Here is a 25,325-nt window from a genome sequence, read left to right as displayed (position 1 = left end):
CACATATAAAGATCTTTTATCCTCTTGCTAGCATGTCATGTCCTGTAGACAGAGAGAGAGAGAGATCATTATTAGAAGAAAATAATGGTCAACACAATAATAACAGTAACAACATTCAGTTTATATGCTGCCCTTCAGGACAACTTAACACCCACACAGAGTGGTTTACAAAGTATGTTACAAGTTACAACAATCACCTTGTGAGGTGGGTGGGGATGAGAGAGCTCCGAGAAGCTGTGACTGACCCAAGGTCATCCAGCTGGCTTCAAGTGGAGGAGTGGGGAATCAAACCCAGTTATCCAGATCAGAGTCCTGCGCTCTTATTTATTTTATTTATTTATTTTTTACTTTTATTCCGCCCTCCCCGCATTTCCAGCAGGCTCAGGGCAGATTACAAATACATAAAAGTTAAAATATATAAAACAGTTATTGTAAACTAACAATACTAAAACATCCAGTTTTACACAATTGAAATACAAATAAAAATATAAACATCAGAATAAAGGTAAAGATAAAGGCAGTTCCCTGTGCAAGCACCGAGTCGTTACTGACCCATGGGGGGACATTGCATCACGATGTTTTCTTGGCAGACTTTGTTCGGAGTGGTTTGCCATTGCCTTCCCCAGTCATCTATACTTTACTCCCAGGAAACTGGGTACTCATTTTACTGACCTCAGAAAGGTGGAAGGCTGAGAGTCAAGCTCCAAGCGATGCCTGACATAGTTTGGACACTTGTCATCTTCCTTCAAGTTTTGATGGGAAATGTAGGTGTCCGGTCTTGCAGCTTGGCTCTCCATTTAATTGAAGTTTACAGAGTGGCAGTCTATGGAAGGGAGAACATGCAGTTGGGAGGGGAGTGAAGGCGTCAGGATCTTGTCAGGCGCCCCCCTTCCCCTCTGCTGGGTGTGTGTGGGGAGGGTTTCTGTAAACTTCAATTAAATGGAGAGCCAAGCTGTAAGGCCAGGACGCCTACATTTCCCATCAAAACTTGTCCAACCTGTGTCAGGTATCACTCGTAGCTTGGCTCTCAGCCAACCTTGAGCTGGCTACCTGAACTTAGCTTCCTCTGGGATCAAACTCAGGTCGTGAGTAGAGCTTGGGCTGCAGTACTGCAGCTTACAGGGCTCCATACATCAGAACAGCAGCACAGAATTCCACTGATCAGATTTAAATCAACTTCAGAGCATCTTTGCAGTAAAAGAGTTTTTAAAACGGGGGTATTGGTGGTGGGGAGGGCCCAATCCATCATCAACCGGCCAGGGGGGCACTGCCTAGCACCACTACACCAAACCACTACACCAAACTGGCTACTCTAAAGTAGTCATGGGAATGCTAATTTTGAAATTGATAGAAGTGAATTTAATGGATAAGATTGTTTTTCACAAGCCTTTCTAGCATCTATGCAATTTTGCTGTATTCTCAGGTACTCTCACTATGCAAGCAGAAAACTGACATATGAATGTATACCTGCTAATGTGATGATGCGAAGAACCTGTAGTTAAGGTGGCCACTATGCGGAAAGGAGGAAAAGATATTATTAGCAAAAGCACGCACCTGCATCATTATGCATTATAAAAAAGCCATTCATAGGTTAGAAAGTCTCCCGAAAAATTCTGAAGGATCTTCATCTATCCTTTGCTTAATTTCCCACACCCGGTTTAAATTTACAACCCTGGGGATATCTTCCTTCATTCCTTTTGTAACCCATGAACAATAAGTAGCATATTGTGTCCTGCCCGCAGCCGTGCGGTAGTCCCAATTTGGATTTGTTGTGGGAACAATCAAATTAACATACCCCGGGGCTGCTGCTTCTCTTCCTCTGCCTGGCAGAGAGGTCTTGCCTTTTCTAGTACAAGTTTCTTATCCTCCGGGGTCAAAATTTGATTTAGTATCTGCTGGCAGTCCTTTCCAAAGCAACCAGTATGAAGCCTCTTTCGGGGCAACATGCTATAGCCGGCCAGTGGTCTGGGAGTCCGACAACCGTGAGACCCACGCTTCTTGGAGGCACCGCGGTTTGCTTGTTTCAAACCAATGGGACCCCCAATATTGTAATTAACACAAAGGTATAAAATGCTTTGCACAACCATTGTAGCTCTGATGAGCATTGGACACAAGGGATTCTTTTACTCTTTGTGTAACTGACGTTCCTCCATGCTTAATTGCACGGTGTAGACCTGCTTTTTCTCACAGGACTCTGTGTCTGTCTCTTATTGGAATTGGCTGAGAGGCATTCAAAACGCAGATTGTGTATAACAAAATTAAAATTGAGAAGGTTTAACGTCTGTGTTTAACAGGCATAAAGGATTTTTTTCAAAGTATTTAAGATTTGCCACTTTTGTTTGGGATGAGAGCAGACATGTCAATGGTCTTCCAGTCATTTTATACTGACAGATGCAACTAGATGAACAAGTGAAAATGTTTATAACTGGCACTGGTGTTAAACTAAGAATATCTTTTTGCCCTTGAAAAGAAATAAAAGTACCGTAAAGTAGTCAAGTGAATGCTAATTTTGAAATTAAGATTGAGAAGGTTTACTGTCTTTGTTCAACTGGAGTAAAAGGATTTTTTTCAACATGTTTTGATTGAGCAAACATGTGGAGAAAGAGAGGGAGAGAGAAAATTGTGAATATATCCAAAAGCACAAAGGGGCTAATTGCTTGTTTTCTTTATATGTATCTATAGGGTCCTTTGTCACTTTCACAAGTAAGTATAACAACTTTTTAATACTAGTATGAAAACCCCCTAATTCCAGAATTGCTTTTGGAATACTATGAGCAGCCAAGTGAAAGCTAATTTTGAAATTAAGATTGAAAAGGTTTACTGTCTTTGTTCAACTGGAGTAAAAGCTTTTTTTCAAAGAGTTTTGATTGAGCAAACTTGTGGAGAAAGAGAGGGAGAGAGAAAATTGTGAATATATCCAAAAGCACAAAGGGGCTAATTGCTTGTTTTCTTTATATGTATCTATAGGTTTCTTTGCCACCTTTACAAGTAAGTATAACAACTTTTTAATACTAGTATGAAAACCCCCTAATTCCAGAATTGCTTTTGGAATACTATGAGCAGCCAAGTGAAAGCTAATTTTGAAATTAAGATTGAAAAGGTTTACTGTCTTTGTTCAACTGGAGTAAAAGATTTTTTCAAAGTGTTTTGATTGAGCAAACTTGTGGAGAAAGAGAGGGAGAGAGAAAATTGTGAATATATCCAAAAGCACAAAGGGGCTAATTGCTTGTTTTCTTTATATGTATCTACAGGGTCCTTTGTCACCTTCACAAGTAAGTATAACAACTTTTTAATACTAGTATGAAAAACCCCTAATTCCAGAATTGCTTTTGGAATACTATGAGCAGCCAAGTGAAAGCTAATTTTGAAATTAAGATTGAAAAGGTTTACTGTCTTTGTTCAACTGGAGTAAAAGATTTTTTTCAAAGTGTTTTGATTGAGCAAACTTGTGGAGAAAGAGAGGGAGAGAGAAAATTGTGAATATATCCAAAAGCACAAAGGGGCTAATTGCTTGTTTTCTTTATATGTATCTATAGGCTCCTTTGTCACCTTTACAAGTAAGTATAACAACTTTTTAATACTAGTATGAAAACCCCCTAATCCCAGAATTGCTTTTGGAATACTATGAGCAGCCAAGTGAATGCTAATTTTGAAATTAAGATTGAAAAGGTTTACTGTCTTTGTTCAACTGGAGTAAAAGATTTTTTTCAAAGTGTTTTGATTGAGCAAGCTTGTAGATCAGACATGAATCTTTGTGCGGAGAGAGAATTATGAATATATCCAGGCTAATTGCTTGTTTTTATATGTATCTGTGAGATGTATCTTCTAAATCTGGTGCAGTGAGTATAACAACTTTTTATGACTATTATGAACCCCCGCCCCTAATTCCAGAGTTGCTTTTGAAATACTATGATCATTAAACCTTTCACTTAAGGGATAAATTGCACGGGCCTGCTTGAAGATCACAAATGAATTGCCTTCAAGTAAAAGGTGTATCACAAGTTTCTGCAATGGGAAATAGAAGATATCCATCACCAAAATTATTGTCCTACACCACGGAGGGTGGGTGAAATTCCAGCCACTGAAGAAGGAAATGGAGCAGGTGATTCCATAACCTTTCTCTAAATACCTTCATGATTTATTTATTTAAAATATTTGCATGCTGCCTTTCCACCCAAAATCCAAAATGCATGTCCCTCAAGATGGCAAACATTAAAATCAAATTTAATAAACAAAATTTATAAGTTTAAATTTAAAACATTTAAATTAGTATTAAAACAATAGAATAAATACGTCCACATGGACACACAACACAAAGAACAGGGAGGAGGGCCAATAACAATTATTGGGGGCATGTTAGACAAAACAAAATAGAACAGAAGATAGCAGTAGAGGGGGACAGACAAATCTCCCTGGGGAGGGAGTTCCAAGGTTTTAGTACCCTGGCTGAAGAGCCTCTCTCTCGGGTCATCACTTGTTAATCCTCAAATGGCCAAGGCACCCACAGCAAGGCCTCTGAAGATGACCAGAATGAGTTGCTATGTACATATGGGAGAAGGAGGTCCTTAAGATATTCTGGTCCTGAGCAGTATAGGGCTTTAAAGGCCAATACCAGCACCTTGAATTGGGCCTGGAAGCAAATTGAGAGCCAGTGCAGACTGAAAAAATACTGGAGTGATATGATCCCTACTACCCACTCCAGTTGGGATTCTAGCTACAGCATTCTGCACCAATTGAAACTTCCAGACAGTCTTCAAGGGCAGCCCCATGTAGAGAACATTTCAGTAGTCTAATCTAGATGTTACCAATGCATGGGCTACAGTGGCAAGATCCTTCCTCCCAGTAATGATGGCAACTTATCCCATACTAAACTGCATTCCATTTCTGATGGGCAAACTGGAAGACTGTGGACTGGACTATAGGACAGTTCAGTGGATAAGGAACTGGTTAGAGGACCGCACTCAAAGAGTGGTGGTCAGCGGTGTTTCATCAGTCAGTGTGATGCGGTGGCAAAAAAGGCCAATTCAATCCTGGGTTGTATCAAAGGGGCCATAGCATCGAAATCGCAGGAGATCATAGCCCCTCTCTTTACTGCCTTGGTCAGGCCACACCTGGAGTATTGTGTGCAGTTCTGGAGGCCTCACTTCAAAAATGATGTGGACAAAATTGAGAGGGTGCAGAGGAGAGCGACGAGGATGATCAGGGGTCTGGAGACTGAGCCCTACGAGGAAAGGCTGAGGGCCTTGGGAATGCTTAGTTTGGAGAAGAGGAGGTTGAGGGGCGACACGATTGCTCTCTTTAAATATTTGAAAGGCTGTCATTTTGAGGAGGGCAGGGAGCTGTTCCAGTTGGCAGCAGAGTGTAGGACCCGAAACAATGGGCTTAAATTACATGCACAAAGGTACTGGCTGGATATTAGGAAGAACTTTTTCACGGTCAGAGTAGTTCAAAAGTGGAATCAGCTGTCTGGGGAGGTGGTGAGCTCCCCCTCACTGACAGTTTTCAAGAAGAGGATGGATGAATATTTGTCAGAGATGCTTTTTGCTGATCCTGCACTGGGCAGGGGGTTGGACTAGATGGTCTGTATGGCCCCTTCCAAATCTACGATTCTATGAATGTCAGAGCAAAGTGTCCACCTGGATGTCTTAAATACGACTGTGTGACCATAAAACACTATCCATTTGGTGCTATCTGTCCGCCTATAACCTCCATGAGAAGCAGATGCTACTTCTCTTTTGGTGGAGCGCACCCAGATCATCCCCTATTAAAAAGGAGAATGAGAATTTTGCAGAGAAACTGTCCAGCGACCAAACTCATCTGGTTCAGCACTAACAATCAAGCTGTAAGACAGACAAAGATATAGTGGCTTGCTTTGAACAACTCAAACAGCTGCCGAACAAAGTGGCAGCTGCCAAGAAGAGTTATTCACTGGGGAAGTTTTTTTAAAATGTCGATTGCTACAGATAACGTCTCTTTGTATTTTAGGGTGCATATGCTCCTGCTGTATCTCCAATAGTGTTTTATAATAGGTTTGAGTGAAGATATATATATATATATATATATATATATATATATATATATATAAATATTTGAAAACAAAGGTCATAGCGCTCCTTCCGCATGGAGATGTTGCCTCATGTGGCCAGCTGGATGGCTCTGATTTTTGGGGGGCTGGGGGAGCTCCCATAACACATTGCGCTCACCCCAAGCACGACACAGGTATTGTAGAGCCATACTCCCCCCCCCCTTTGAGCCCAGTTAACTGGGTTATTTCCCGTTCAGTAAGAAAGGGAAAATGGGGGAGAAAGGGAAGGGAGGGAGATGAGGTCATGTGATCTTTGTCACTGTGGAAGGAGGGAGGGGAGAGGGGGCAACCACCTGACTCATGGATCACAGAGCACAATTGAATACACTGGATCCATCAGAGGAGAGCTATATGATAGAATCATACTTGCCTGTCTACATTGCCATAAAATTTTCCAGGTTTGTTCACTGGGGAAACTATAAAAAAGAGGCAGATTGTTACAGATATATATCTTGGTTTTCTATTTTAGAGTTCTTTTACTGGAGAGTCTGCAGAAGTAAGTATTGTATAATCAGTCTGAGCATGAACTATATATATACTTGAAACAGGGTCCGTTGTGCAAATAAATACAATGGGCTCTAGAAAGATGGGGCTGGGGAGGGCTGGTGGGGGGTGGTTAGAAAAGGCTGGCAGGTGGGGGGCAAGGGGGGGTCTGGGGAGAGGTGAGAGGCAGGAAGGGTCTGGGGAGGGATGGCAGATAGGGAGGCAATGGGGTAGGCAGGTGGGGTGTGGGGTGGAATGGCAGGTAGGGAGGCAATGAGGGTTTGGGGAGGAATGGCAGGTACGGAGGCAATGGGGTAGGCAGGTGGGGTGTGGGGAGGAATGGCAGGTAGGGAGGCAATGGGGGTTTGGGGAGGGCTGAGAGGCAGGTGGGGTGTGGGGAGGAATGGCAGGTAGGGAGGCAATGGGGGTTTGGGGAGGGCTGAGAGGCAGGTGGGGTGTGGGGTGGAATGGCAGATAGGGAAGCAATGGGGGTTTGGGGAGGGCTGAGGGCAGGTGGGTGTGGGGAGGAATGGCAGTTAGGGAGGCAATGGGGGTTTGGGGAGGGCTGAGAGGCAGGTGGGGTGTGGGGCGGAATGGCAGGTACGGAGGCAATGGGGGTTTGGGGAGGGCTGAGAGGCAGGTGGGGTGTGGGGAGGAATGGCAGGTAGGGAGGCAATGGGAGTTTGGGGAGGGCTGAGAGGCAGGTGGGGTGTGGGGCGGAATGGCAGGTAGGGAGGCAATGGGAGTTTGGGGAGGGCTGAGAGGCAGGTGGGGTGTGGGGAGGAATGGCAGGTAGGGAGGCAATGGGGGTTTGGGGAGGGCTGAGAGGCAGGTGGGGTGTGGGGCGGAATGGCAGGTAGGGAAGCAATGGGGGTTTGGGGAGGGCTGAGGGCAGGTGGGGTGTGGGGAGGAATGGCAGGTAGGGAGGCAATGGGGGTTTGGGGAGGGCTGAGAGGCAGGTGCGGTGTGGGGCGGAATGGCAGGTAGGGAGGCAATGGGGGTTTGGGGAGGGCTGAGAGGCAGGTGGGGTGTGAGGAGGAATGGCAGGTAGGGAGGCTACGGGGGTTTGGGGAGGGCTGAGAGGCAGGTGGGGTGAGGCGAGGAATGGCAGGTAGGGAGGCAATGGGAGTTTGGGGAGAGCTGAGAGGCAGGTGGGGTGTGGGGAGGAATGGCAGGTAGGGAGGCAATGGGAGTTTGGGGGGGCTGAGAGGCAGGTGGGGTGTGGGGCGGAATGGTAGGTAGGAAGGGCAAGCGTTTTTTGGGGAGGGTGGAGAAGCAGGAGGGGTCTGGGGAGGTTTGGAAGGCGGGATGTGGAGCCAGGCAGGGAGGGCAGAGCGGGTTCACTCTTCCCTCCACATGCCTGGCTCCAGTGGGCCTCACAGGGCGATGGGCACATTGCTCATGCCCCATCGCCCTGTCCCTGCTGAGCGCACTGTGGTTTGGCTTGGCAGAGCTCCGAGGGCGATGGGTGTTTAGCCTCTGCCTGGCCCCTGGTGAGCGCGCCGCAGCACGGCGGGGCTCCGAGGGTGATGGGCGCTTTGCCTCTGCCCCATCGCATGGGTTCCACCGGGGCTTGAGCGTGTCGCTCTTCCTGCGCCGTCCTCTTCCTCCAGCTGGGCTACTGAGCCTGTGCCTTCCATTTGTGGCGTTCCCCGGCACGCTTTTATCCTGGTGCGCCGCGCAAGTGCACCAGGACTAATGTGAGTCATTGGATAGATGATAAGGGAATTATATAGTAAGACAGAGGGGGGAGCTTCTACAAGACATTGTGCTCCTCCCCAGCACAATGCATATAATATCCAAACTTTGATCCCTTTTAACCAAATTATTTCCTCCAGCAGAAAGGGGCTTTCTAGAGCAGTAGGAAAAGAGGGGAGGGGGATTCCCTGGCCTAGAGAGAGGGGGCCATGTGTGCTTTAGCACAATGGTGCTTCTGTACCCATGCAATGGAAGTGAGCAGCCGCCCGGCTCATAGATCATACAGAACCCTTGAAGGCACTGGATCCATCAAAGGAGACCTTTAGTCAGATTCATACTTGCCTGTCGAAATTCTCTATTGAGAACTTCCAGGCTGTTTGCTGAGGAATCTTGATTTTTTTTAAAAAATGTAGATTGTTACTGATGCCTTGATTTTTCATTTTAGGGTCATACTACTAAACCGCCTGCAGCTCTGAGTATTGTATAATTGGTCTGAGCCTGAACTATTTGTTAAAAACAATAACTGGGTTTGGACTGCCCCCAGAACAAAAACGAAGGTCACCATGGCTACTTCCCTGTGGCAATTTTGCACTCTGCAGCCAACTGAATCGCCCTGATTTTGGGGGGGAGGGGGAGGTGGAACTTCTACAAGACATTGTGCTTCTCCCAAGTGCAATGCATGCAATATCCATATGTTCCCCCATAGATCTCTTTTAACCGGATTACTTCCTCCAGGAGAATGGAGCTGTTTAGAGCATCTGGGAAAGGCGGGAGGGGGATTCCCTGGCACTGGGAGAAGAGGCTGTGCGCGCTTTGGCACAGTGGTGCTTCTGTACCTGTGCAATGGATTACAAGAGGAAGGGCTGGGGAGTGGGTGGTAGAGGGAAGTGAGCAGCCGCCCGGCTCATGGACCATACAGAACACTTGAGGATACTGGATCTGTCCAAGGAGACCGATAATCAGCATCCTACTTGCCTGTCTAAATTTTCTATTGAGAACTTCCAGGATTGTTTGTTGAGAAAAGTTTTTAAAAAATTTAAAATGTAGATCGTTACTGATACATACCTTGTTTTTCTATTTTAGGATCCTACTACTCAACCACCTTAAGCAGTGAGTATTGTAGAGTTGGTTCAAGCAAGAACTAATTGTTAAAAATATTAATAGGATTTGGACTACCCCCAGAACAAAGGACATTGTGGCTACTTCCATCTGGCAATTTTGCCCCATGCAGCCAACTGGATGGCCCTGACTTTTTGGGGGGGGGGACTTCTACAAGACATTGTGCTCTTCCCAAGCACAATGTCTGTAGTCTCCATACTTTCCCCCTTTGAGGTCTTTTAACTGGATTATTTCCTCCAGCAAATGGAGCTGTTTAGAGCACCTAGGAAAGGAGGGAGGGGGATTCTCTGGCACTGGGGGAAGGGGCTGTGTGCACTTTGGCACGATGCTGCTTCTGTGCCCATACAATGGATTACAAGAGGAAGGGATGAGGAAGGGAAAGAGGGAGTCTCCAATAGCACAGCTACAAGGTGCAAGGACACTGTCTCCATCCACCTCTCCCCCCTTGCTGCACCTTCCACAGCAGGTCTGATTTTCCCCACTCCATATGGATGTGGCCAAAGTCTTGCACTGAACTCTAAAAAAAGATGTTTTGGAGTCTCACAACTGCTGGGGAAGGAGTTCAAATAATTAAAATGAAAACAAATAGTACAGTAAAATAATATTTATATATTAAAAGTCCTGGGGAAACTTGGGCTGCTGAGCATGTACAGAACTCTTTCTAGCCCCATCATTTGTCTCACACCAATGCCCTCTCTCCTTACTGATACAAGAGTTAAAACAGATGTAACTGGCAACCTCTTGAGTTCAGTGTTCAGATTCCCAAACAAATATTTTAATTATTTTGTAAAAAGCCTCAATGTGCCCCAATATTATTTGGAGGAGGAATCTGATAGCAAGAGTAGGGCCAGGCAGAATTTCATGAAGCAAACCCTAAAGAATAAGTGTGTGCAGTAGAGAGCACCCTCAAGTCATAGCTGACTTATGGCGACCCCTGGTGGGGTTTTCATGGCAACAGTTTAACAGAGGTAATTTGCCATTGTCTGCCTCTGCAACCCTGGTAGTTTGTTCCAATTACTAACCCAGGCTGACACTGCTTAGCTTCTGAGATCGGATGAGATCAGACTAACTTTGGCTATTTAGCTCAGCGTAAAGAATAAGTATTATCTTCTAAAAATATAAAAACGATTCGTTATAAATATAAATTAGAATTTACATGGCATTTAAGAACCACAAAGCCAGGAACTTCAAAAGATGGCAGTAGTTTTTTTTATCTATATATAAAATAGAAAACTTATTCAGAACTTGCTTGGGATCCAGTCTTCATTCTAAATGGTCAGTGTAAATGTTTGTGTTTTCATTTTCTTTTCCTTTTTTCATTTCTCAAAATGGAGTAAGTCATATGCGTACTCAAGGGATTCAGCAAGGAACGTGGGGATTGATCCCACATGTGGTTAGCATACATGTACCATCTTCCTGGAATGAATTCCTGAAAATTCTGTTTCGAAACTCTCTTTTTAAGTAGGGATAAAATGTTACAAAGCACTTGAGAAATAGTTGGCTCATTAAAATGGTCTCCCTTTTATCTTAAGCCTGACAAAGCCTAAAACATTAATGGAATCACTCTGCAGCTGTTCAGAAGAAATGAACTGGCTTGCAAACGATATACTTTTGAAAACTCACATACAGCGAGTGGGCAATGATGGTATATTTAGAAGAATGAAGCAATAGAGTTCAGATTAATTATAGGATGCTGCCATTATGGCAAAACATTGATCCAGTTCATGTTCACACTAGATAAGTGATGAGAATAAGGAAAGACTGTTTGGGAGCATCTTGGGCAGTATTAGAAATATTCTTTTGGTAAAAATGTGGGCCTCGTTGCACCCGTCAAAGTGGCATGCAAATGCATTTCAGTTAATACCTTCCAGAAAGAACATCATTTTCAGAACCTGAGAAGGAATGCAGTGCTTTGCATGACCAAATGTATATACCGAAGAATCACTGCAGGAGAATAATACATGCTCTTGTCCCTCTAGCTTCATGGAATTCCTTAAGTACAGGGGTCATTTCATAGAAAAAGAGCTGGAGGAACTCATTAGCATATGCCACACACCTTGACATCACCGGAAGTATGTCATTAGCATATGCCACACCCCCTGACATCACCTATGCTGGCTGTTTTGGACCCAATCTTGACCATTCAGGGCCGGAATTGGATCCAAAATGGCAAAAAGGGGCTGAAAATGGCCAAAAAGGGGCCCAAAATGGTCAGGATCAGGCCGCTGCTGAGCAAGAAAATAATCCACCACTTGTCAGAGGCCTGATCTAGGCCATTTCAGCCCCAATCCAGGCCGAAATGGGCCCCAAATGGCTGAAAGTCAAGTGGGCAGGGCCAGCTGTCATGCAACCTCTTTGGGGAACTGCCAGAACTGCATTCCTGTGTGTTCAACCTCAAAATGAGCCCTGCTTAAGTACAACAACAAACAAATCTCCCTCTGGCCAAATGCACAGCGCTGTTCTGCAGTGGCAGTCTAGGCGGAGATTGCACTGTTGAGGCAGTTCCATGGGATTTATATTGGTTTTAGAAAACTTGGTTACTCCTGTGTGTGTGCTGTGTATTCCTAATTAGGAGTGTGCAAAAAGATTTGAGTTTCGCGTTTCAGGTTTACTCAAAGTGGGAAAACAATCTGGAATGACCTGACTCCCAAAACAGCAAGCTGTTTCAGGATGCAGGTATTTAAACCGCTTCGGTATGCTCTGTAAAGATTCGGAATCTTTATGGAGCACACCAAAGCTTGAAAGCAACACTTTTCTTGCTGTTTGTAGATGGCAAGAAAAGTGTTGCTTCCAAGCTTCCCACCCCACCGCCTTTTCACCCAATGGGAGGGGGGAGGAGGGGGTTGTAGTGAGTCACTACAACCCCCTCCTCCCCCGTTCATTGGGTAAAAACACATGGGAAGCTGAAAGCGGCACTTTTCTTGCTCTTTGCAAATGGCAAGAAAAGTGCTGCAGCTGCTACCCAAAGTTTTCCGAAATGCTCTGAAGCTTTTGGAAAGCTTTGCTTCAGTATTTCTGAATTGGCTTAGCAATGCTAGGGTTGATTCAGAAATGCTGAAGCTACCTGAATGGAAACTCAAAGCAGACATCCCTACTCCTAACTGTTTACTCCTAAATGGCTTGGAGTTACTCCTAACTCAAATTACTCCTAACTTGGTGATATGACAAATACCAATATAAGAAATGTTACTGTCCTTCCTAAAAAACCCATTCCAGGTGCATAAGCTTAACCAGGGCTCCTTTCGAGAGGGAATGCACAAGAACGCAGTTCCGGCAGTTCCTCAAAAAGGTCACATGACAGGTGGACCCACCACCTGACTCTCAGCCATTTTGGGCCCATTTTGGCCTGGATTAGGGCCAAAACGGCCCGGATTGGGCCTCTGACGGGTGATGGATCACTCTCGCACTCAGCAGCAGCCCAATATTGACCATTTTGGGGCCCTTTTCAGCCATTTTCAGCCCGTTTGCCATTTTGGGCCCAATTTCGGCCCTGAATGGCCAGGATTGGGTCTAAAACAGCCATGATAGGTGATGTCAGGGGGAGTGGCACATGCAAATCAGTTATGCTAATGACATACTTCTGGTGCTGGCAAGGGGCGTGGCATATGCTAATGAGTTATGCTAATGAGTTACTCCAGCTCTTTTTCTACAAAATGACCCCTGAGCTTAACATGAAAACAAACCCTCTCCCAAGTGCAATAACAAAGTGAAACGGAGAGAAAAACATCTCCACAGTCAGTCCTGGCTCACAAGGTAGGTTAGGCACAGGATGGAGACATGTTGGCACACCACTAACTTCTCATGTTTCCAGAGGTCTTCCGCAAGTGTCATTACACAGTGTCATGCTAATGTGTCATGGTGGGTGGAGCTTTCTAATCTCTTTCCCCTTTCAATGATGCCTCCAAGTTTTACAAGAAAGCCATCACCAGTACAGGTGGTGGTGACTTACACCTTCATTAGACCTGGAGTCCCCAACCTTTTGGGCCTGTGGTCATATTTGGAATTCTGGCGCAGTATGATGGGCATAGTAACAAAATGGCTGCCACAAAATGGCTTCACTTTTAGTCACACAGTGAAAATCCTTGTGCTGTGGAATCAGTTTCTGCCATAGCAATGTTTTTTTAAAAAATCCGGACAGCCAAACAAACTCCATTAGCCAATCTGAATTTGTACTTTGCAAAAGCCCCATCTATCCCCATCCATTTTCTTAAAACATTTGGTTGACACCATGAAAGGTATCAGTGGGTGCAATTGTGCCCAAAGGTACCATGTTGGGGACTCCTGCTCTAACCTAACACGCGGCCAGCATTGATGTGGGCTCTAGGACATGGGTATGCCTTGCTCCGAGGGACAAAATATCTTGAATAGCCCCTGCAGCATTTGTTCCTTGGGAATGTTTGTGCTAATAACCATTAGTTGGGGTGTGCAAAGGCACACTGTTTCGGGATTCTCATTTCAGGTATACGCAAAACGAGAATCTGTTTCGGCAACAGCTAAATCCGAAACGGCAAGCCATTTCGGGTTTAGCGGTTCAGGTATCGTTTTGGGTTGTTTCGGGTTTCTTTTGATGGGAAAATGCCTATGTCTTCCCGGATGCCTGGCAGAGGCATTTTCCCACCGAATCAAGCCAAAATTGGTGGGGGCCTTCCTCTAACTCCTCTCTAACAAGCCACCAAGTTCCAGACCGATTGGACTTTTGGGGACCATGTTATGGCCCCCCAAACCAGGTCCCCCTATCCTCGCCTAAAAAAGGGAAACGTGAACGTATTTTTAGCTTGCTGCTGCTAATCTTCTTCATTATTTCCTATGGGGAAAAAATGAAGAGGAAGGCTTCCTTTGCCAGGGGTGGCATTTTGCATGCAAAATGCCCCCCAACCCTCAGGGGCCCTTCTCCCACCTTTCCTCCCACCACCCACCAAGGCTCAGCCTGCTCCCACTTAGGGGGACATTTCATGGCCTCCCCAAGTAGGTGCTCTTTTCTCCACCAATTCCACCTGGGGGAGGCTTGTCTTGCCAGGGGTGGCATTTTGTATGCAAAATGCCCCCCAAGCCTCTGGGGCCCTTCTCCCACCTCTACTCCCACTCCCAACCAAGGCTCAGCCTGCTGCCACTTGGGGGGGCATTTCATGGCCTCCCCAAGTAGGTGCTCTCAGCCCCCAAAGTCCACCCCCACAGCCCCACACAAACCCATTTCCCCCCCCCCAGCAACCACACACAGACTCAAATCCCGATTCCCCACATTAGCCCCTCACAGACCCAAATCCACTCCCAGCATCCCCACACCCATAACCCCAGGAACAGGCTGGCAAAGGCCAGCCCTCCCGCTTTGTTCCCTATGCTGGGAACTTCTAAACTCTCTTTCCCAGGGCAATTCCGCACAGCGCAGGGGTGCCACAATGGTGGGCAAACTTCTGAGTGCCAACTTGTCCCTGGGAAAGAGCACCTGACCTGACACACAGACAACCACCCCCTGACACCCCCACCACCTACAGAGAAGTCTGGGCAGCCTGCCGTACTGTTTCCTATGATGGGAACCAACTGCACATCAAAGAATAAAACACGAACAACACAAAATATTTTTTTAAAAAAATATTTTCTCACTTTCAAAGTACAACTAGGCAAAGCATTATGACACATTACACCAGCAGTCCCCCACACAGAAAAATAACATGACTCACTTAACATCAGAGAATCACAAAAACAGAATTCCTGAATAGGAATAGGAGGGCACAACAGAATAGGAGGGCACAACAGGGCATGAAAGCAGCATACTATACAAAATAATACAGCCCACTTCACCTTTTTTGACAGCAATTGTGTTTGAGTGATTCTCTGATGTGAAGTGAGTTGTGTTATTTTTGTGTAGTAGACTGCTTTTACGCCCTGTTGTGCCTTCCTACTGTGTAACCTCAAGCAGTTAAAGAAATAAAGTGCTTTTGACAGCAATTTTTTGGGATGATTCTTTAATATGAAGTGAATTGTGTTATTTTTGTGTAAGATACTGCTGCCATGCCCTTTGGTGTGCCCCCCTGCTGTGTAACCTAAAGCTGTTCAAGAAATAAAGTGTTTTTGACAGGAGTTGTGTTTTTGTGATTCTCTGATCTTAAGTGAGTCATGTTATTTTTCTGTGTGGGGGACTACTGGTGTAATGTGTCATAATGCTTTGCCTACTTGTACTTTGAAAGGGAGAAATGTTTTTTTAAAAAACTTTGTGTTGTTCATGTTTTATTCTTTTTTGTCCAGTTGGTTCCCATCATAGAGAACAATGGGGCTGGCTGGCCAGCCATCTCTGTAGGTGGTGGGGGAATTTGAGGGAGGGTGTCTGTGGTTCAGGTGCTCTTTCCCAGGGACAAGCTGGCACTCAGAAGTGTGTCCACCATTGTGGCATCCCTGGGCTGTGCACATTTGCTCTGGAAAACAGAGTGTTATAGTTCACAGCATAGGAAACAAAGGGAGAAGGCTGGCCAGCCTGTTCCTGGGATTGTATGGGGCTGCTGGGGCTGGATTTGGGCCTGTGAGGAGCTACTGTGGGGATTTGGATCTGTGTGTGGCAGCTGGGGGAGAATTGGGTATGTGTGGGGCTGTAGGGGGTGGACTTTGGGGGCTGAGAGCACCTACTTTGGGAGGCCATGAAATGCCCCCCCCCTCAAGTGGGAGCAGGCTGAGCCTTGGAACTGAGCCTTGGTGGGGGGTAAGAGGAAAGGTAGGAGAAGGGCCCCTGAGGGTTGGGGGCATTTTGCATGCAAAATGCCACCCCTAGCAAGACAAGCCTCTGTTATTTCCCAGCTGGAAATAGTGCAGAAAGGGGGCGGGGAAGAGCACCTACTTTGGGAGGCCATGAAATGAACCCCCCCCCCAAGTGGGAGCAGGATGAGCTTTGGTGGGGGGTGGGAGGAAAGGTAGAAGGGCTCCTGAGTGTTGGGGACAAGCTTGCCTCTTCATTCCCCCCCCCATAGGAAACATGGAGATCATCAGCAGCATCCACAACTTAAGAGATCAGCAGCAGCAAGCAAAAACCTTTCCCTTTTAGGCGAGGATAGGGGGACCTGTTTTGGGGGGGGCATAACTTGGCCCCCCAAAGTCCAATCTTTCTGAAACTTGGGAGGTTGTTATAGGGGAGTTAGGGGAAGGTCCCCACCAAGCTTGGCTTGATTTGGTGGGAAAATGCCTCCCCCAGGCTTCCGGGAAGCCTGGGGGAGGCCTTTTCCCATTGAAATGCATTACTAAAACAAGCAGAAATACCGAAACGTTTCGGAAATCGCTGTTTCGGATTACCTGAAACGATTCAGATTTTCTGAAACGTTTCGGGAAAACCCGAAACAACCCAAAAGAGGTTGTTTTGTGTTTTTTTCGGGTATCATATACCCAAATTGCACACCCCTAACCATTATTTGTTCATGTTTGTGCTAATAACCATTATTTGTTCATGTTTGTGCTAATAACCATTATTTGTTCATTAGGATGATTAGTGGTGTGATATAAAGAAGATCCTAGACTATGTTGACATCAATTTCCTTCTCTTCTGTGTTGCTACCCTGAGCAATTCAAATGAACAACCCGGTTCACAAATCATATTAGTTCAATCCAGAAAAAATCTGTCATATATACTGGTTGCATTGCTTTTGGAATAAAGGGCAATCAAAATTTTCCTATTTCAGTCTGGGAATATCGTAGATGTTTTGCAAAAAAAAAAAATATTAAATTGCAATTATGGTTGATTTTATTAAATGATTAAGTAAAAGATCCCCACTACCCCTGATCATTTTGTAGAATAAGTGATATCAGTCCTTTTTGCTGAGGAATTGTGAATTTGTTGGCAATAAATCCTCATAATCTGTCTAGAAAACCGGTATATGAGTGTTGTTACTTATATTGTTGTTATTATTCTTTCAAAAACATAAAACCACACCAAACGTGAAAACACTACCAATTTGGTAATGGGAAATTACTGAAATAAAATCAGGAATTAAATAAAGGTCAATTCACACAACTACTTGGGAATGCTACAGCACGGTTTCCGCATAGCACATTCTTATCATATGCCTGTTCACGATGGACTGGACAATACAATAGAATGGATTCAGCCCATGATAGTGACCTTTAAAACTGGATTGGATAATGATGGGCAAAGCTTAGTTCAATTGATGCCTGTGGTGATCTCTTACTGAGATCACCAGAATTGCTGTGCCTATGAGTACCTTTGCAATTTTGAGTACAAATCAGTTCCACCGTATAATGACTGCTATGGGAGGCTGGCAGGGTCAATCACAAAATGTCTGCCCATGAGTATACGGCTATCACATAAGACTGCCTTGGTGGTGGGATCACCTCTTTGCAAAAGGAGAAGTTGTTTGGTCTCAGTTGCCAAAGGATGGGGAAGACTTGTTCCTTGTGAAGCCACAGAGAGAGATCATCAAGGCCAGAGGCATAAGAAATTCTGTATTTATGGCCAAGCTGAGGAATTACAGCTCTGATGTGCCTGTCTGAGAAGAACGGAACCATTTGGCACGCCAGGGAAAGGCCTAGTAGCCATAATGACCAGTCTACCCCTGAGCCAAGATAATCACAGCCAATTCCTCACGTCCTTTCAATCAATCAGTCAATCAATCAGTCAATCAATCAATCAATGGGTTTATTACAGTCACAAGATCAGCCAAGTAAAGTACAGATAAAAAGAGCAGTTTTTAAATACTTAAAATGGGTAAATACATAAAAGATAAAATCATATAGATAGATAGATAGATAGATAGATAGATAGATAGATAGATAGATAGATAGATAGATAGATAGATAGATAGATAGATAGATAGATAGATAGATAGATCTAACAGTAAAACTCACTTCATTAATTCACTTCCCAGCAATTGACATTTCCTTCGTCAAATGATTCTGCTTTCTGAGTGCTATCACACAAAATTTTGCAACTGCGTAAGATACAGTTCTCTGGCTATCCTCTAGAAGATATGCCCGAAGGGTTTCAGGACTAAACTCCATGTAATACTCTAATGGTTTAAATCTATAGAGTAGTGGTATGATTAATTGTATCCTTTCTTCTTGATAGAATTCGCAGTGCAAAAGTATGTGTGTGATATTTTTGACCACTTTATTTGGACAGGGACAACAGCGCTGCTGCCAAGGCAGGTGGGAGAATCTCCCATACAAAACTGCAGAGGGGAATGTATCAAATGCATCAGTGGCACCTTAGAGACCAACCGGCTTTTCAGAGTGTAAGCTTTCAAGAGTCAAAGCTCCCTTCTTCAGACACGAGTAGGAATGGAGATCTCTGAGCCTAAAGAGAATCCTAAAACTCCATGTTGGTGTTATTGGTGTAGGAAAACATCTCTTGTTAAATACACATAAAGGTTTAATGCTTTTAAAGAGGCTTAAGTCAATCATTTATTACAGTTATTACAGCTCAAACTAAAATGGCAAATAAACTGTAAAAGTGCAACACTTGCTTCAAAGAACATCAAAGAGACTTGAACTTAATTAATATATGTTGAAAACAATAGAGTCAATTTTTTTCAGGGCATGGTTAGATCTCTTCTTGAATCAAAGAATGGCACTGCAATATTCAATGAACCACTGTACTGGAAAAGATTTTCCCATATACCCCAAAATGAGAACAAAAGACAAACGTATGGGTTAAATTAGGTGATCAATGTCACAATATGAAGTGTACCTTTTTGGGTCAACTATAGAGATGGGCATGAACAGCAATACGAACCAAAAAAAGCCACAAACAGCCTGATCAGCTGTTCGCAAACAAGCTGTTTGTGAGGCCCCATTCCCAATGAACATGAGTTCATTCCAAGCCCTGTTCATGGTGTTCATCAGCCGTTTGTAAATCCAGACATTCTGCCGCCATTCAATCAATTCCCTTGGCAACGTAGGCATGGACTGTCTGAACTCTGTCTGAACTCCTTCTGGCTTTCCTTCTGGCTTTAACCCCTCAAAGTAGCATCCATCAGACAGTCCAGTTTTTGCCACTGTGAAATGACAGGAAAGGGAAGGACTCATCATGGATCATGGCTTTCCCAGGGTCCAATCTCTCTGAAACTTGGGGGGGGGGTGCGTCTTCAGAGGACAGCAAGGACTATGCCACCTGCAAATTTGGTGGGTATCGGATGTTGGGAAGGTCAGTTGGTAACCCCTCAAAGTAGCTGACAGCAGACACTGTTGTTTTTGCCACCATTAAGAGAAAATGACAGCAAAGGGGAAGACCTTTGGATCATGCCCTTCCCGGGGTGCAATCTCTCTGAAACTTGGGGGGGGGTGCATCTTCAGAGGACAGTGAGGGCTATGTCCCCTGCAAATTTGGTGGGTATTGGATGTTGGGAAGGTCAGTTGGTAACCCCTCAAAGCAGCTGCCAGCAGACACTGCTGTTTTTGCCACTGTGCAGTGAAAATGACAGCAAAGGGGGAGACCCATGGATCATGCCTTTCCTGGCTCAAGTTCAGCTAAGTCCCAAGGGTGCCATTCTGGCACCCAACAACGTCCAACTACGAATATGTTTGTGAACAGGATCATGTTTGTTAATATTCATTGTCCGTGGATGGCAACAAACAACGAACATCATGTTCGGGGTTTTTTTCTGTTCGTGACCATTTCTAACTACAAGCATTCCACTAACGGCAACCCCACTCCAATCCAAATTCAGCACAGCTAATGTTCCCATGTTTTGTTTTTCATCACCTACACAGATTTGTGCCAAGAGGCAATGATGAGCCCCTCAAACAGGTGCCATATAGCATCCGGGCTCAGATAAATGCTGCTCAGCACCAAGGAAAATGTTAAAGGAATTTTCTTATAGCTGCATAGACTTTAACCAAGCTCTCTTAGTTATGTCTGATGAAACTTTGCTCCACTTCAAACTGGGGACACCTGGGATGTTAATTCCACACAATTCCAACCTGAATTCTAGATGGAACCCACCTTTTCTGCTGCTAGTCCATGGCTTCAAAAGCCCCACTCTCACTTCTCTCTAGCAAAGCTATTCAGGGAGAAGTAATGGCTTTGTCTGTAATGCTCACTCCATTTGGTTCTGCCAATAGGGGGCAGTCAGAGCCTTCTCTATACCAAATGCTGGAACTCCCTTACCCACAATGGTGCCATATTTGCAAACCATTATGTTATCTGTTAGACAGACAGATGCACATGTGACATAAATATAATGAGATTACTACTTTAAAACTTTTTTTGGAAAGTGTGTGCACTGTTTTAGACAGCTGATTTTATATAGCATTTATCCCTTTAATGTGTTTTGAAGAAATTCACTTGAATGAATGGGCTGAACAGGCTGTCACTCGATTGGCCAAATAATACCTCCAGTGCCATTTTGGCTTGGGGAAACAGACCTGAGTAGAAGGCAAGAGCATCTCCTTGAACCATACCGGGGTTCCAATCAAAACCAATCCTCTGCAGCAATTCTAAATGGAGTTGCTACCAGGAGCTTGCAGTTGTTATATGGCTGCTCGGCCTCTCAGAGCACTTGAGTAATGTGTAACATATAGCTTGGCCTTCAGCAAGATTTTCCAAGAACAAAAAGGAGGTGCGCCCGCCCAAGTTAGAGACTGAATTCTCTCCGTATACTTGCTCTTTTGTAGAATTATATTTTTATTTACAACTTCTAAGAAAGGACTCAGACATTCTGGATTTACTCTAGGTATTATTGAGAAGACGAATATAGAGGTGACAATGATATGACAGAACAGCTAATCCATAAAGATTCGCTGACATCAGAACCTTCTATGCATTTTGTTACTATTTGTGCAAGTAGCACGCCACTGAAACAATAAAGGAATTTGCAGCCTCAGCGGCTGAGTATTAAACTAGGAAGTTTACGTACCTGTGAACAGATCAAGATGGGTAGTGATGTTAGTCCGTCTGTAGCAGTGGAAAAGAGCAAGAGTCCAGTAGCACCTTTAATCCTAACAAGGTGTAATGCTGTAAAGAAAAAGGAGGTTAGCTGAACTTGTAGTCAGCATATTGAATTCTGGTTCTAATTAACTTTTGTTTTAGTGGAATTCTTTCTGTATATTGGTAAATTTGTATTGTGTACATAATTGTATTTTATTTAATAGGATCTTTGTAATTTGGTGATGGCCTATGGCTAAGCACAATAAATTGATTGAGATGGAGACTAACACAATTTGTGGTAGGGTATGAGCTTTCGTGAGTCACAAATGCCATTGAAGAAGTGAGCTGTGACTCAGGAAAGCTCATACCCTACCACAAATTGTGTTAGTCTTTTACGTACCTGCAAAAAGTTAGAAGGTTGTGTCTGCGGGATGCAATAGAGCCATCTGAAGCGAAGCATGCATGGGGTTAGATTGGTGACTAAGGCCCTTTCACATTTCTATTTTAACCTGGTTGTTAACCATTGCTGCCCCAACTTAGTGTCTTACTGCCCCTCCCTTGAGCCACCAGAGCTTGTGTGTGTTTTTTAAAACTGACACAAAAATATAGCTATTGTGCTAGTGTTGTAACGATAGGTGTAACAGATGCACTGAATTCATTTTTTAAAAGTAAGTCTCTAGCTCTTTCCATTGCGAAGAGATGCTTTCTTCTTATGCCCATTGCCATGTTGAAGATGCTGAACCGTATTGGTGAAGATTTCCGGAGGGTGGGGGTTGCCTTCTGTGCTGCTGTCTTTTTTCTTGGCTAGGAAGATAAATGTCTGCAGAGGGGGATTCAAGAATACAGCTTAGGCTTTAGAGGATTGTGCATTATCACCTTTTCTTTATATCCTTGCTTAGCCTTTTGCTTGAACATACCGTGGGTACTATTTTTATTTGTTCATTAAACTTGCATATAGTTTGTATGTTCAAATCAAACAGCATTTCTGGTAGTTTTAATCTCCGCCTCTGCTCTGCCTACACTGCTGCTGAGGAGTATTGAAGGAGAAAATAAAGGTTGGAAACAGGTGGTTCCTATGATGTAAAGCTGGAGAATGATACCAGAGAGATACACCAAAAGATGTTGACCCACTCACACAGAGTTATTGCAATCAGTCATAGCCTGCCTTACTCACTGACAGTCAAGGCAGATTATGCAGTGTAAGTCAATATGATCAACATAATAGGATATCAAATCAATAATGCAATTGGATTTGGATTGCAGAAATCTGAAACAGCGGAAGTTAGGGTTGAAAATCTTCTGGAATGTGTACTGTCAGAGGAGGAAATCTATTGTTTGTTCCAGAGTGAAATATCCTCATATGGAAACCCACCTTTTTAAGATTAATTTATCAAAAGTAATGTATTGAAACTGGATATTTGAATGCCCAAATGGTGAATAGCAGGATATAGATCTTTGAAATAAATAAATATTTCATGTGTCTCATCTTTATTTGCAGCCCTTTGTTTGCCAATTCTTTTCTCACTCAGAAGATCAAATAAATAAGAGTAATTTCTTACTTTGCGAAATCAGTGGAAACGCTGACATGACATATTAGCTCGGAAAAGCCTCAGGCTTCTCCATCCGGTCTTCTTCTTCTAAACAATGGATCCCATTGATGACCAGTGACAGATGGGATCATAGTCTGGATATAGCTAGTTGCTAGATGAGTCAGTATAACTCTAGGAGCAGGCTTCCCTATTGAGGTCAGCACCCCAGGGGTTGGAAGTTGTAGATGAACTTTTACGAAATGTCAGGGAATATAACATGGTATTATCTTCCAGGGACTGGGCCACTCCAAAACTGTAGCAGATTGTACATTGGATTGTACTCCTCCAAGACTCAAGACTGATTTCACAGTGTAAGTTAATATAAACAACAGAATAGGATATCTGATATGCAATAAGATTTGGATTGCAGAAGTCTGAAATGAAGCTAAAACAAAGCATAAGTATTAACATGCCACTCTAAACTGAGCCAAAGTTACATAGTAGAATCATATATACAGAAGTTCATATACAGTAGTATGCTCCACAATCCGTATCCCTTTACCAAAACATCTTTCTCAACAATTTTGTTAATGTACAGCCCTATTACAGGTAAGTACAGAATGCCCTAAAGTTATATCTGACTTATGGTGACCCTTTATGGGGTTTTCATGGCAAGAGACTAATAGAGGTGGTTTGCCATTGCCTGCCTCTGCAACCCTGGCCTTCGTTGGATGTCTCCCATCCAATTACTAACCAAAGCTGACCCTGCTTAGCTTCTGAGATCTGATGAGATCAGGCTCACCTGGGATATCCAGGTCAGAAAAGCCCTATTACCTGTGTAAAAAGGCCCTCCTGAATAATTCAGTTTTGTACAGTTTGTGGAAAGCCAAGAGTTGGGGAGCCTTCCTAACCTCATCAGAAAGCCCATTCCATAAGGGAGAAGTCACAACAAAGAATGCATGTATACAGGCAGATGTTGATATTGCCCATTTGCAAGGCTGCACCTGCAGAAGGCCCTACACAAATGAATGAAGGTGCCATGTCATGGCAGAGCACAGGAGGAGAGGTGGTCCTGCAGATATTAAAGACCGAGGCCATGAAGGGCTTTGCGTGTAATAGCTAATCCCTTGAATTGTACCTAATAACTGATGGACGGCCAATAGAGTGTTTGCAGAATGGCAGTATTATCCATGCTCCAGCTAGCTCCCAATAATGAGTTGCAGTATTCTGCACCAACGGGAGTCTCAAGGTTGACTTCAAGGGGACAACTGCACAGAGTGCATTAAAGTAGTCTAGTCTTGGTTACCATGATGTGGATCCAAGTGGATTAGGGGTGTGCAAAGGCACCCTGATTCGTGTTTTCTGAATCTGCTCAATCCGAATCAAGAGGCCGATTCGGGTTTAGCAGAAATCCGAATCGCCCAGCCGATTCGGGTTTACCGATTCGGACCGATTCAGATAGATTCGGATTGATTCGGGGGTTTTTTCCAATGGGAAAAAGCCTCCCCAGGCTTCTCTGAAGCCTGGGGGAGGCATTTTCCCACAGAATCATCTCTCATTTGGTAGGGGCCTTCCTCTAACTCCCCTCTAACAACCCCCCAAGTTTCAGAACGATTGGACTTTGGGGGGCCATGTTATGGCCCCCCAAACCAGGTCCCCCTATCCTCTCCTAAAAAAAGCCATAGCTTTAGGTTGCTGCTGCTGATCTTCATTCATATTTTCCTATAGGGAAAAAATGAAGAGGAAGGCTTCCTTTGCCAGGGGTGGCATTTTGCATGCAAAATGCCCCCCAAACCTCAGGGGTCCTTCTCCCACCTTTTCTCCCACCCCCCACCAAGGCTCAGACTGCTCCCACTTGGGGGGGGCATTTCATGGCCTCCCCAAGTAGGTACTCTTTTCTCTACTACAGCTTGGGGAGGCTTGTCTTGCCAGGGATGGCATTTTGCATGCAAAATGCCCCCCTACCCTCAGGGGCCCTTCTCCCACCTTTCCTCCCACCCCCCACCAAGGCTCAGCCTGCTCCCACTTGGGGGGGGGCATTTCATGGCCTCCCCAAGTAGGTGCTCTCAGCCCCCAAAGTCCACCCCCTACAGCCCTACACAAACCCAATTCCCCCCCAGCTGCCACACACAGACCCAAATCCCCACATTAGCCCCTCACAGACCCAAATCCACCCCCAGCAGCCCCACACCCATAACCCCAGGAACAGGCTGGCAAAGGCCAGCCCTCTCCCTTTGTTCCCTATGCTGGGAACTTCTAAACTCTCTTTCCCTGGGCAATTCTGCACAGCCCAGGGGTGCCACAATGGTGGGCACATTTCTGAGTGCCAGCTGGTCCCTGTGAAAGAGCACCTGAACCACAGACACCCTCCCTCAAATTCCCCCACCACCTACAGAGAAGGCTGGCCAGCCAGCCCCATTGTTCCCTATGATGGGAACCAACTGCACAACAAAGAATAAAACACGAACAACACAAAATAAAGTTTTTAAAAAAATTATTTTCTCCCTTTCAAAGTACAAGTAGGCAATGCATTATGACACATTACACCAGC

At 44.6% G+C, this 25,325-nt stretch overlaps 1 long non-coding RNA gene across 1 annotated transcript; it reads right to left on the bottom strand.

Moving 5' to 3' along the window:
- LOC129342875 (uncharacterized) lies at positions 1–21,305 on the bottom strand. The gene is made up of 3 exons (XR_008598264.1): positions 21,235–21,305; positions 1,468–1,510; positions 1–42 (listed from the first exon to the last, which is right to left on the bottom strand). It is a non-coding gene; the product is annotated as an uncharacterized LOC129342875 (long non-coding RNA).
- Between the last annotated feature and the right edge of the window lie 4,020 nt (positions 21,306–25,325).

The sequence above is a fragment of the Eublepharis macularius genome, chromosome 15 (genome assembly GCF_028583425.1).
Source record: "Eublepharis macularius isolate TG4126 chromosome 15, MPM_Emac_v1.0, whole genome shotgun sequence".
Taxonomy (NCBI): Eukaryota; Metazoa; Chordata; class Lepidosauria; order Squamata; family Eublepharidae; genus Eublepharis; species Eublepharis macularius.
The sequence above is the reverse complement of the archived record's forward strand: the minus strand, read 5'-3'. Positions and strand labels throughout refer to the sequence as shown.